The sequence below is a fragment of the Haliotis rufescens genome, unplaced genomic scaffold (assembly GCF_023055435.1).
Source record: "Haliotis rufescens isolate VD_foot unplaced genomic scaffold, xgHalRufe1.0.p SCAF_23, whole genome shotgun sequence".
Taxonomy (NCBI): Eukaryota; Metazoa; Mollusca; class Gastropoda; order Lepetellida; family Haliotidae; genus Haliotis; species Haliotis rufescens.
The window spans coordinates 6,981,198-6,995,507 of NW_025963924.1; the positions used below are offsets into that span (position 1 = coordinate 6,981,198).

At 39.5% G+C, this 14,310-nt stretch overlaps 1 protein-coding gene across 2 annotated transcripts in view; it reads right to left on the reverse strand.

The window, feature by feature from the left end:
* The window catches only part of LOC124146535 (adhesion G protein-coupled receptor E1-like), a 124,375-nt gene that overhangs the window by 78,041 nt on the left and 32,024 nt on the right, over positions 1-14,310 (reverse strand). The window contains exon 1 of one of the 2 annotated variants that reach the window (XM_046516851.2): positions 1,705-1,904. The exons of the other annotated variant lie outside the window; for it this stretch is intronic. The gene's annotated coding sequence lies outside the window, so the exon portion shown is untranslated. Of the gene's footprint in view, positions 1-1,704; positions 1,905-14,310 lie in introns of those variants that run through there. 2 annotated transcript variants of the gene reach the window in all.

Sequence of the window (14,310 nt, forward strand, 5' to 3'; positions counted from 1 at the left end):
GTTAAATCCAATTTTCAAGTGTATACTTTCTTTTCAATAATCAATATGGAGATAAACATATTGTGTTGTCAATGTAGAGCTAGGTTACCTTTAGATTTAACATTCAAATGTTACATTTAGGGCCAAATTATAGAAAAGCGCCAAATTCCAAGCTCTCCCCAAAACTTAAAATACTTTCTCTTTGTAGATTTCTGTTGTGTTCTCTGCACAAAATGTATTGTCACATATCCTTTGAATATTGTAGTAACTGCAACTTTGCATTTTGTAACCTTTAATTGTAGACATAATTATTTAAATATGCCTTCCGCCGATGACTGAAAAAAGTACTATTCTATGAAAATACGCTTCCGCGGTGATGCAGCCGTCAAACCACCTGTTTCAATCAGAGGGGGTTTATTGTGATTAAATAGCCTCTGATTAACCAATCAGAATCGAGTAATTTCCAAATTCATGGTAGAATAATAGTTAAAACTAGTTTATTTTAGCTTTAACGATGACGTCACAAGGCGGTACCGAACCAGGGTATCGCACCGAAGGGGTTCAGAAGGCATGGGCAGATCTGGTCAACCAAAGTATGATGTCAATCACTTAGCATTATCTAATAGGTCAGCTAAAGTAACTTCGGTCATTCCTTGGTAAAGCGCATTCACCAAAGACTCCCAAGGTTTTGATATCAAACGCGGGCCAGGAAAACCATAGTAAATAATGGATGAGCAATGTCAATAAACATTGGGAGACATGTGCGTTTATGACTAAAGGATTTTGTCCTTCAGTCATAATAGACGTCTTGTTCATACAACTTCGTCGACATTATCAATTATGAATCGAGTCACTACCCTTTATTCACTCTGACAATATTAGACAATCAAATATTTACGAAACAGCCGTTAAATTCCACATATCGGCGACCTTGCAGTCATCGTATTAGTTTGTGATCAAAACAAAGGTGGTTCAACAGGAAATGGTAATTCAATGATGATACATTTGATACGGGTATCATAGTTGTGTTTTGTACCTTACGTTTGCAGTTTTCAGCCTCGTAACGTTTTCTAACGTTTGTAAGTTTTTGGTTCAATGCTATTTTCAAGTGTATGCAGTAAACAACGTTTATAACGAACACTCTTCTAACGAAATGACCGATATAACGAACTTAAAGTTTTAGTCCAGGTCATTTGTTGTATACAAGCTGTATATCTGCTTATAACGAACTACGGTTATTACGAACTAACTGCGTTCGTTATAACCGTTTACTGTACTTTCTTTGCCCCGGCAGTTTACAAACGTAGAATGAGCGATGGGTAGAGAATCAATTTTACACAGTGTACCTATGTAGGGAATCGAACCTGGGTCATTGGCGTGACGAGCAAACACTTTATCCACTGGGCCAAGTAGGGGCACGGGTGGCCCAGTCGTCTGAGGCGCCGCGATTCGCTGTGTAGAGTAGAAATCTATTTGTGGGTTCGAATCCCGTTTCGCCCCGATTATGGTTCTAGGTTTGTCAGCAATCTACCCGCACTCGTGGGTTTCACCAAAGTGGTAAACGTTTGAGACCTGCATCACTTCGGGCTTTCCTCCCACATTAAGCTAACACACCGTGATATAACTGGAATACTGTTAAAAGCGGCGTAAAACACAACTCACACACACACACACACACGTATGCATACATGCATTCATCCAAACATTTCGTTCATGTTAACTTACGGTTTAGGACTCAAGTCAATATCACGTCGTGTCTCTGTGGTCCAGCTCTTGTTAAAGTCACAGGACTATGAAAACAAGCTCCCCAGATCTGCGTCTTTATCGAAAACACGCGGTTTGAGCACAGCAAACCAAGAAGGACTACCATGTATTGCCTTGTTTGGTGGTTATTTAACATCCAAGCCTCCAGTCCTCTCTCGTCTCAGCTTTGATAACACTAACGACTCGACCTGCCTAGCTCCGGCCCCTTCGATTGCGAAAGCTTGTTTGCTTGCATTCCGTCAAAGCCAATCTCATGGGAAAGAAATGGTGCGAGCTAATAAGGTATCTGTGCTTGTGACTCAAAGGTTTGACCCAGAACACTTTGTACTGATCCATAACTACTTTGTCATGTCAGAAAACAAATCGATATATACTGGTATATTAAGACTAAATATCGTTTTGATTTATCATTTCGTGTAATTGGTTCTTCGTCAAGTGGTCCAGACAAAGTTGATCTCCGTATGTTAATTGTAAACGTTTTGTGCGTATTATACTGCTCAAAAGAAGTAAAAGAACACTCGATTCTTTCCATTACTACAGTTAATCTGTCACAACATGACATATTAACTACACTAACATGAAAGAATCGAGTGTTCTTTAACTTCTTTTGAGCAGTATATGTACTAGTCTCGTGTTTCATTTGAACTTCAAAATGATGCCAATAATATGATTGATATAGATAAATGTTATAAATGACAATGAATGCTACTAATGCCCAAAGTAGATATTAACTAAACTTATATGGATCTCATTCAGAATATAGGTTTTATCAGTGTTTTGAATGATATAAATGCTCTGAATGAATAATGACACAAAATGATGCGAATGAATAAGTTATATATATGCTATTAATGTGCTACAAGACTTGAATGAACTAGACAAAGAACTAGCTTGATAACGGTGTACGAATCTACATTAAAACGTCGCTAAATGCAATAGACCAGAAGTTGTTATCAATAAAGTTGAACGTTTGTCTTGTAGACGAAGACGATATAGCAGTGGTATCCAACCCTCAATGCTGTACAATATATAAGTTGTATCGAAGCCTAAATGATGTTCTATGTATAAGTTGTATCCAAACCTCAACTCTGTTCTTTATATACAATGTACAATGCATTGCCACTAAGCTATTGTTGTACACGCTGCCATACAATCAGAATAGACATCGATACGGGATGTACATTAATACAGATGAGATCTAACCTCATCGTTATGGGGTTTATCAAAAAAGGTCTCTATGCCTCAATGTGGCAGGATTCTATATTGTATGTTGTTGCTTGACCTCAATGTTATAAGGTCCTATGAATAAAGTTGTATCCAAACCTCAATTCGGTTCTATATAAGAGTTGTATCCAAACGGCAATGTTGTAAAGTCCTATGAATAAAGTTGTATCCAAACCTCAATGTTATAAGGTCCTATGAATAAAGTTGTATTCAAACCTCAATGCTGTTCTATATATGAGTTGTATCCAAACCTCAATGTTATTAGGTCCTATGAATAAAGTTGTATCCAAACCTCAACGCTTTTATATATATGAGTTGTATCCAAACATCTTCCCGAGGCAAGTGAGTTAACTGACTATAAAAGTCCAGTTTCCACCCTTGCTGAACTAGGCTGGTATTATGGAGTTACATTTTGGCTGGACTAAAGAGTCTATGCATAGTTCAATCAAATTCGCGCACCGAAATCGAAATCCTGTTCGTAAACTGTCGTACAGATTTCGGTCGATTGCAGGATTTGCAAAACATGTGCACCGCCAACTCGTTGTCAGCAGATAATTTCCAAATCTGTTCATGTTTTTAATCAAGGAGCTCACGTGATTTGATGCATTTCGCGATGTAAGACCCGTTTTATCACAATATAGATCTTGATTATCGATCAGATCGTTTTGACTGGGCGCCACCATTTTGTGTGAAGCAAACGCAAGTGATACGAGAGGTGGAATCTGATTGGTCCATAGGAGAGGCTTAGAAGGGACATACCTGGTAATAGCCACTGGTGGCGCTACGATCGAGCCCAGTAAATCCAGCCTAGTTCGGCAAGGGCGGAAACTGGACTTTTATAGTCAGTTAACTCGCTTGCCATGGGAAGATGTATCCAAACGGCAATGTTGTAAGGTCCTATGAATAAAGTTGTATTCAAACCTCAATGTTGTAAGGTCCTATGAATAAAGTTGTATCCAAATATTCATGCTCTTCTTGTATCTGATCCTCAATGATGTAGGTTCTGTATATGAAGGTGCACTTTACCCTCAATGCAGTGGGGTTTTACACACGCAGGTGACACTGTACTTTACCCTCAATGCAGTAGGGTTTTACACACAAGGGTGACACTACTTTAGCGTCAATGCAGTAGGGTTTTACACACAGAGGTGACACTGTACTTTACCCTCAATGCAGTAGGGTTTTACACACACAGGTGTCACTGTACTTTACCATCAATGCAGTAGGGTTTTACACACAAAGGTGACACTGTACTTTACCCTCAATGCAGTAGGGTTTTACACACAAAGGTGACACTGTACGTAAAACCCTACTGCATTGACGTTAAAGTACAGTGTCACCTTTGTGTGTAAAACCCTACTGCATTGACGTTAAAGTACAGTGTCACCTTTGTGTGTAAAACCCTACTGCATTGAGGGTAAAGTACAGAGTCACCTTTGTGTGTAAACCCTACTGCATTGACGTTAAAGTACAGTGTCACCTTTGTGTGTAAAACCCTACTGCATTGAGGGTAAAGTACAGTGTCACCTTTGTCTGTAAAACCCTTTAGACTGTACTGTCCGCTTATCTAGACTTGCCTATTATGAGGATAGAATTACGACAAATATGCAGGCTAACGTACATGCAGTTGTATGTTCTATGTATAAAGTTGTACTTAACCTCAATACAGTAAGGTTCTAAACACAGCTATACCTAATAGTAAACGGACCTGCCACGAATATGCAGTTGTATGTTATATGTATAAAGTTGTACTTAACCTCAATACAGTAAGGTTCTAAACACAGCTATACCTAATAGTAAACGGACCTGCCACGAACATGCAGTTGTATGTTCTATGTATAAAGTTGTACTTAACCTCAATACAGTAAGGTTCTAAACACAGCTATACCTAATCGTAAACGGACCTGCCACGAATATGCAGTTGTATGTTCTATGTATAAAGTTGTACTTAACCTCAATACAGTAAGGTTCTAAACACAGCTATACCTAATCGTAAACGGACCTGCCACGAATATGCAGTTGTATGTTCTATGTATAAAGTTGTACTTAACCTCAATACAGTAAGGTTCTAAACACAGCTATACCTAATCGTAAACGGACCTGCCACGAATATGCAGTTGTATGTTCTATGTATAAAGTTGTACTTAACCTCAATACAGTAAGGTTCTAAACACAGCTATATCTAATCGTAAACGGACCTGCCACGAATATGCAGTTGTATGTTCTATGTATAAAGTTGTACTTAACCTCAATACAGTAAGGTTCTAAACACAGCTATACCTAATCGTAAACGGACCTGCCACGAACATGCAGTTGTATGTTCTATGTATAAAGTTGTACTTAACCTCAATACAGTAAGGTTCTAAACACAGCTATACCTAATAGTAAACGGACCTGCCACGAACATGCAGTTGTATGTTCTATGTATAAAGTTGTACTTAACCTCAATACAGTAAGGTTCTAAACACAGCTATACCTAATCGTAAACGGACCTGCCACGAATATGCAGTTGTATGTTCTATGTATAAAGTTGTACTTAACCTCAATACAGTAAGGTTCTAAACACAGCTATACCTAATCGTAAACGGACCTGCCACGAATATGCAGTTGTATGTTCTATGTATAAAGTTGTACTTAACCTCAATACAGTAAGGTTCTAAACACAGCTATACCTAATCGTAAACGGACCTGCCACGAATATGCAGTTGTATGTTCTATGTATAAAGTTGTACTTAACCTCAATACAGTAAGGTTCTAAACACAGCTATACCTAATCGTAAACGGACCTGCCACGAATATGCAGTTGTATGTTCTATGTATAAAGTTGTACTTAACCTCAATACAGTAAGGTTCTAAACACAGCTATACCTAATCGTAAACGGACCTGCCACGAACATGCAGTTGTATGTTCTATGTATAAAGTTGTACTTAACCTCAATACAGTAAGGTTCTAAACACAGCTATACCTAATAGTAAACGGACCTGCCACGAATATGCAGTTGTATGTTCTATGTATAAAGTTGTACTTAACCTCAATACAGTAAGGTTCTAAACACAGCTATACCTAATAGTAAACGGGCTTGACACGAACATGCAGTTGTATGTTCTATATATAAGATTGTATTTAACCTCAATGCAGTAAGGTTCTATTCACAGCTATACCTAATAGTAAACGGACCTGCCACGAATATGCAGTTGTATGTTCTATGTATAAAGTTGTACTTAACCTCAATACAGTAAGGTTCTAAACACAGCTATACCTAATCGTAAACGGACCTGCCACGAATATGCAGTTGTATGTTCTATGTATAAAGTTGTACTTAACCTCAATACAGTAAGGTTCTAAACACAGCTATACCTAATAGTAAACGGACCTGCCACGAACATGCAGTTGTATGTTCTATGTATAAAGTTGTACTTAACCTCAATACAGTAAGGTTCTAAACACAGCTATACCTAATCGTAAACGGACTTGACACGACCATGCAGTTGTATGTTCTATGTATAAAGTTGTACTTAACCTCAATACAGTAAGGTTCTAAACACAGCTATACCTAATAGTAAACGGGCTTGACACGAACATGTACCTAACCACCACTACAGTGCGAGGAGCAGACAGAATCTGGCACATGCAGCCGTCGGTGGAAAATAAATATGGAAGGGTGAAAAGGAAATGAAAATACGAAATTCCTACAATGTGTCCGTACAGCCATCCCGACATGTGTTTTTGTTGGCTGCCAGTTACAGCGAGAGGAAACAAGACACACACACCCATACAGCCTGTCTATCGGGTTAGTATGCTTATTGATGTCTCCCACCACACGGTACAGGATCAATTGTACAGCCTTCAACCGTGTTGGGATATCGGGTACTGATCACGTCTGTTTATACGTGGAGTGTACGCAGAAGGGCAGGACACGCCCATATTGCACTTGCCCATTCACAGATCACATCTGTGGTTTCTGTGATACCTGACATTGTTTGGGGACTTGGCGTTAAAAGAGCGCCTACCTCGTGGTGTTTCTTCTGGTGCACTTTCAGACCTACTTTCACCACCTTGGTGTCTGAGAACATGTATTTGTAAAAAACTCATATTTGTACGTTCGCTCGTCACGGGACCCGTGAAGATCCGGGGTAGAATAGGTCTTCAGCAACCCATGCTTGCCGTAAAAGGCGACTATGCTTGTCGTAAGAGGCGATAAACGGGATCGGGTGGTCAGGCTCGCTGACTTGGTTGATGTATGTCATCGACCCCAATTGTGTTGATCGATGCTCATGATGTCAATCACTGGATTGTCTGGTCCAGACTCGATTATTTACAGACCGCCGTCGTATAGCTGTAATATTGCTATGTGGGGCGTTAAACAACAACAATTTTTTTAAAAATCGCTCGTCACGCCGAAAGCCCGGGTTCGATTCCTCACATGGGTACAATGTGTGAAGCCCATTTCTGGTGTCCCCCGCCGTGATATTGTTGGAATATTGCTAAAGGCGGCGTAAAACCATACTCACTCACGCAATCACTCCTATAACTAATATACTTGGTATGAATGGAAAAATGGGCGCTATCATACTTTCTTTGGTCAAAGTGGAGATCTTAAATACAATGTTAAATGTTTACTATTTCGTCATACGACTCTTGCTCAAATGGTGTTGGCCAAGGTTACACCATTCAAAGCCTCGACAAAGCTTTCCAAACGTTTAATGGTAGATATGCGGAGGACGCACCAGTGACAATAAATAATATCTCATGCAATTTTCTATTTTGAGTTGTACCATATGTTACGTGTGTTATTCAGGTGAACAATTGCCTTGCTTTGCATGTGTTTGTGACGGGTGCCACACATTTTACGAACACCTGATATCATCACTATTTAATAGTGAGTGAATTTTACTTTACGCCGCTTTTAGCAATATTCCAGCAATATCACGGCGGGTGACACCAGAAATGGGCTTCACACATTGTACCAATGTCGGGAATCGAACCCGGGTTTTCGGCTTGACGAGCGAATACTTTAACCACTAGCCTACCCGACCGCCCTCTTTTTAATATTGATTCATACATGAAAACACATGCTTATGATACAGTCGGAATCTTAAATGGACTTCAAGGGAACTAACTATTCCTGATCCCTAAACTTCATCAAGCTTAACGAAATCGACTTAATTTAGCACAAATGAAATTACACAAAGTACGACGCTCCAAAAAATAATCCGTATTTATTTAGTCATTATATTTACAAGCTTAACTGAATCGAGTAAATTAAGCAAGACACAACAAATAAAAGTACACAAAGTTCGACGCTCCAAAAGGACATCCGTATTGTCACGAACGCTGTAGTTATTTTGAAAAAACCAACAAAAATTGATTTGCTGTTGAAAAAACACATAATCGAATCACGATTTAGTACGGAACTAATTTCGCAAATCACAAAAAATAATCTTGCTATTAAAAGTACTTTTATCAGAGCAGATTTAGCTGAGATTGAGTTCCCTGTTCTCATCCCGCACTTGTGCGGCTGGGTTCACCATCAGCAGCTGGTTTATGTTTAACTCCACGCTATTATGTTATGGTATTATTATTATATTTTGATACCGCTACCACAACGGAAATTAAATTAACTTTTGTTTGGACTAACCACAATTTCTATAGAAACGAAGCCTGCACGCTACCAGGGCCGTGGATGGAGCTCAACTCGCGTGTGGAGCTCCAACCATACAAGTTCAGTCTACTGATGAAACCTCTCGGTTTAATAAACCGCTTGCGAAAATCAAGTTAAATGAGCTACATGTCTTCTGATTATAATGCCGTTGCAGTAAAATGAGAATTTACCGAAGGCGTACACTACCCGTAACCTTTGATAAATGGCAGACCCTCACCTTTCTATCATCAAATATTAATCTCTTCGCCGGTGCGTTTCAATTCTCTCCACCAAGCTAATTAATCTTGGAGCCGCACTTTGAAGTCACATCGAGAGATTGTTCGTTATCGGAATACATGTCCACCGAATTGTGAACATCCAAATGCGGCATATGGACAATTACTGTTCCCTCGTCTAGCTAAGTGGACATTACATTCTGATTTGTGTCAGAATTTATGAAAGCCGTCGCCCTTTTTGAGAGAGACTTGATTGTTACCTGAGATCGGCCTTCCGTTACTATAGCAACAAATACAGAAAGGTGCCCGCCATCTGCTCGGCGTAGTGTTTCGTTGTGGACTTGTTGTTAGATGTGAAGATATGGTGTGTTGGGATTGTGTAATATCTTCTGATTTGCATTGGTTCATACTGAACAGATCACTATTGGATGAACAAAACATGTCTGGCACGTGCAGCGCATCGGCACAGGAACTGTCTTGACCTTCGCTTCGCGCTGTTATTCATGATGCATTTTCCTGACATTTTCATAGAGCTATGGAGATACGACGTATATATTCCGGTATCCTCTCCCATATTATCATAAGGTAATCATTTCAGTGTACGCGTTCCCCGCTTAATAAAAAACACACAGTTCAGGTTTCGTTTAGCAATGAATGAAACCCAAGTCCTTATATGCGATAGTGAGTGAGTATGGTTTTACGCCGCTTTTAGCAATATGCCAGCAATATTCACGAAGAGGGACACCTGAAATGGGCTTCACACGTTGTATCCCTGTGGAGAATCGAACCCGAGTTTTTAGACATGATGAGTGAACGCTTTAACCAATTGGCTAACCCACCGTCCCTATATTCAATCAAATCATTTTGGATAATCATAAAGCTTATCAAAACAGATTCCCCACAAAACAATAAAACATTGATAAAATTGGTTTAAAATAAAAATTTAGATACTCATCTTAATTTCTGAAAAGTGATGAGTGAGACATATTTCATTTTCTTAATTTCTTAAAAAAATAACCTGATGGCTGAAGTGGTATTTTCATTCATAAAACATTAGATTCTTTACACCAAGGGAATTCTCTCCCTTATTATTACCCCGGTCTTTGGATCAGTGTGCACTCAAATTTCATTCTCCTCTCCCTGGGGAGTATACAATATGTCATTCAAACCACACATAACATGAGATTGCAGGTTTTATTGGGAAATGGGAGAGGATGACTATTTTAATTAAGTAATTAATAAATTAATCTTTCATAACGGTTCCGTTGGGATTATTGGGCATAGTACCATAGGCCTGTCATGGCAAACAATTAATGAGGATACAGTGTTTATTACCTAGCAATGTGATGTTGTTGTTTTTGTGCCATTAAACCCTAACTGTATGGATCACTGGTCTTGCCATCATCCACTGGTTCGCTTGACCCAGACTCGATATGAGGCTGGAAATAGCGTTGAGACACCTTCACAAAAAATGGGGAAAAACGTTAAAATTCGTTAAAAGACAGAAACAAACTCCCAACAACAAATGTCCAGCCTCCCAACAACAAATAACAAACAAACTACTGAACAAAATGAAATACCAGCCCACCCCGACTCCAAAAATAACTAAATAACTAATTAAATGACTCAATTAAATAATTAAATAAAAAAAGCAAAAACACCACCCCCCAAAAAATAAATAAAAATAAAATAAAATAAAAAATAAATTAAAATAACAACAACAAAATAACTACAACTGAAAAACACACGCTTTGTTCCTCGGTTGGTTCAACGCATGATGCCGATTTTTTGGCATCCCCACGCCGTGATATTGCTAGAATATTGCTAAATATTGCGAAGCCCCCCACTCACTCCCACACTCGACCATCACAGCAGTAAAGGGAGCAGCAGCATCAATCACAGGTGTAGCCACGTGTGCAGGTGACTCTCGTGAACAGGGAGGATGAAATACACCTTCACAACACACGTGTAACACCTATGGGCGATGATGCGATGTCGGTGATATCAGGGGAAGGGGGGGATGCTGCAGACGGGAGGTATCAATGCAAAGGCAGTGCGAGGGGTTGACCTTTTAGATAATAATGGGTGTGTGTATCAGGATGCTGTTACTCATGTTGATGTTGCAATTTACTCCAACCAAATGTTTCCCTTCTGTCATTAATTACACAAAACGGATGCAAAGCTTGGCCCTCTTACTGTAATTAAACAAGAAAATTTATTGCTTCCTGGGTTGTTTCTCGTAAACACACCAACAGGTCCACACAGACGCTAAATTCGTCCAAGGACACATCCGATATAAACGATTACTATGAGTGAGTGAGTAAGTATGGTTTTATGCCGCTTTTAGCAATATTCCACCAATATCACGGCGGGGGACACCAGAGATGGGCTTAACACATTGTACCCATGTCGGGAATCGAACCCGGGTCTTCGGCGTGACGAGCGAACACTTTAACCTCTAGACTACCCGACCGCCCTCTTTTTAAACAGGTTCAGAAATCATATTACACTGGTTAGCTTTCCAATGGCACTTGCGACCTTCACCGCACTACATCTTTGTTCAGTCGCTTGGAGGCGAATGACATTGTACCAGTCTAAAATCATATAATATTATGCTGCGTACCGATACTCTAACAGCCACAACGCTGATTGGCCGATTGGGAAGTTCTCCTGACCTTCACACAGTGAGTGAGTGAGTTGGGTTTAACGCCGCTTTTAACAGTATTCCAGTTATATCGCGGCGTGTCAGCTTAATGTGGGAGGACAGCCCGAAGTGATGCAGGTCTCAGACGTTCACCACTTTGGTGAAACCTACGAGCACGGGTATGGTGCTGACAAACCTAGAAACATAATCGGGGCGAACCGGGATTCGAACTCACAATCATAGGTTTCTGGCGTGCCCAAGGGACGCAACTCTGCACAGCGAATTGCGGCGCCTTAGACGACTGGGCCACCCTCGCCCCCACCCTAACTCAGAGGGGTATCGCGTCGGAGTAAAGGATCTGATTTTAACGGGATTGTTTTTTGGGCGGAACGGTCAGATTTGTTTTTTGGTCGAGGGAGAGGGAGGCTACAGTGAGTGGAAAGTGGGTTTAAGTGTCCAAAAAAACACTCCAGAAAATACTCTCGATATTTGAAGAAACTTACATTTTCTATTACATGTATATTTCCGCTACACCTACTGTGCAGAAAAACAAATATATTTTTTTGCACTTGCAAGGGGCGGTGGGGTAGCCTATCATGGTTAAAGCGTTCGTTCGTCACGCCGAAGACCCGGGTTCGATTCCCGACCTGGGTACAATGTGTGACGCCTATTACTAGTGTCCCCCGCCGTGATAGTGCTGGAATATTGTTAAAAGCGCGGCGTAAAACCATACTCACTCACTCTGCAGTTACAAAATTCAAAGCGAACATTGTCATTCTAAGGTCTCAAGGTTTTAGTCAAGAATGTCTGTCCAAACTTGTGAAACAAATCATACGAAACTGATCTCAGATCATTTCCAGTGCGAAACAACGTTACTCCGGAAACCCGAGCTTTCGGGTGAGCATTGCAGGGAACATCCCGGATTAAGCAGGTTTAACTATTCGGAGAAGGAGTATTTTGTTAGCAGACACTCTTATTAACCTATAACATATTTTGCATCTTGAGTGCTTATTGAGTCTCATACGGTACTAAACCCTCAAGAATATGAGCCCCGCATCCCTCATTAACACACTGAAGTTCACAGAGATACAGATGGCTTATCTTTTACATCTTCATAACTACAAGTTCATTTAGAAAGAGACTCCCAAGATGATAATTTGTAAAAAACATAACTGTTGGTTTTGAAGTTCTTGACTCATGTTCTCACCATGACTGTCGGTCGACTGTTTTATATTAGCACTATGTTCAATCACATGATGCTTTACGTTTTCAAAGGCAGACTAATTTTCACTAATAGTTATTTTGTTTTTAAACGCAGGCTGATTTGGAGTAATAGTTATTTAACTCAAATATTGGGCATATTGATTAATTCATTTACATATACGAACATTCGTCTGTTAACGTTCTTAAGTCGTACATAGCAGAACATTAAAACCTTTTAACCCTGTCCCAACACCGAGCCAAATAACCAGGTCGTATTATCAAGATTATATCATCGCAACGCTAAGCTTAAAATAATAAAAAGTCATAATGAAAATAGCAATTATAACTGATAAGCTTTTGCTGTAATAACAAGTGCAAACATGCTTTGGCCAGTGATGCTTTGGCCACTTTAGTTTCAACCTTTTCCGAAAACGCATGGGCTGATAAACTGATTGTTATTGTGACAGATTTGAATATATAACGGTTGTTGCATCCGTGTTGAGAGATGAAGACACGGACAAAACGGAGGATATAAACGACGACACGAACAAGTAGCAGTGTTAGACATTTCGTGTTAATTTTAATGAAACCGGAAATTCGTTAAAAACAAGACTATGCGGGTTGATAAATAATGAGGCGGGGAAATAGGATGAATATAAAACAACATATTGAGCGGGAGGGAATTTAGGCGCGGTGGGGGGTAGACAACACTAAATATACACAGGCGACCTTATGAAAATGTAAATGGATGCCCAAGACATGATGGCATCCTCTTTGACACCAAAAAAAAAACAGTCCCACGCATATCAAGGTTGCCATCTTCTTTGGACAACTATCCTGCAGGTGTCTTGAATTATTCCTAGAAATGCACCCGTCTTGGAGTTGGTCCAGATTCATTATCGTGACAAAGCTACAAGTGTTTACTGTTCTTGGGCCTCTATCTCACCACCACCACCATCATCATCATCATCATCATCATCATCATCATCACCATCATCATCATCATCATCATCATCATCATCATCATCACCATCATATTATTATTATTAATTCTCAATAATTGTACACAGATGTTTCTCTGTGTATGATTGTTTTCCTTGAGAAGTATCTTTTCTTTCTAAACCCTAAATATAATGAAAAACTTCATTCGTCAGTTCGAAAATGTTTGATTAATATGTATCAGAACAACTACGACATAGTTGATTTTTTCAACATTCTGCTAACCAGGAAGTTCAGTTAACATGGAAGCATGTGACGTCATCCGCTGTATCATAACGTCACCACATTTCAAAATGTGAAAACACAGTAACACCAGCAAGATGAAAATAGTCAAAAATGCTGTTGAGTTTATCTCGTCATGTGGTCACAATTGATAGTTTCACTCATGACTATGTTAACCACACACACGTTAAAATAAAAAGGTATGTTTTTTTATGGAATTGAAAATTGAAAGAACAGTTATAAAATGTGATTATGTATATTCAACCATCACTCATTCCTGCAACAATCTGTAGAAAGTGATTTGAAGCTGGGCAATTTTGTGTAAAAATAAATCGGTTCAATGAAGACTGGGGTAAAAAATGAATTTGCAGCCACATAACCCTAATTTAATGATTTT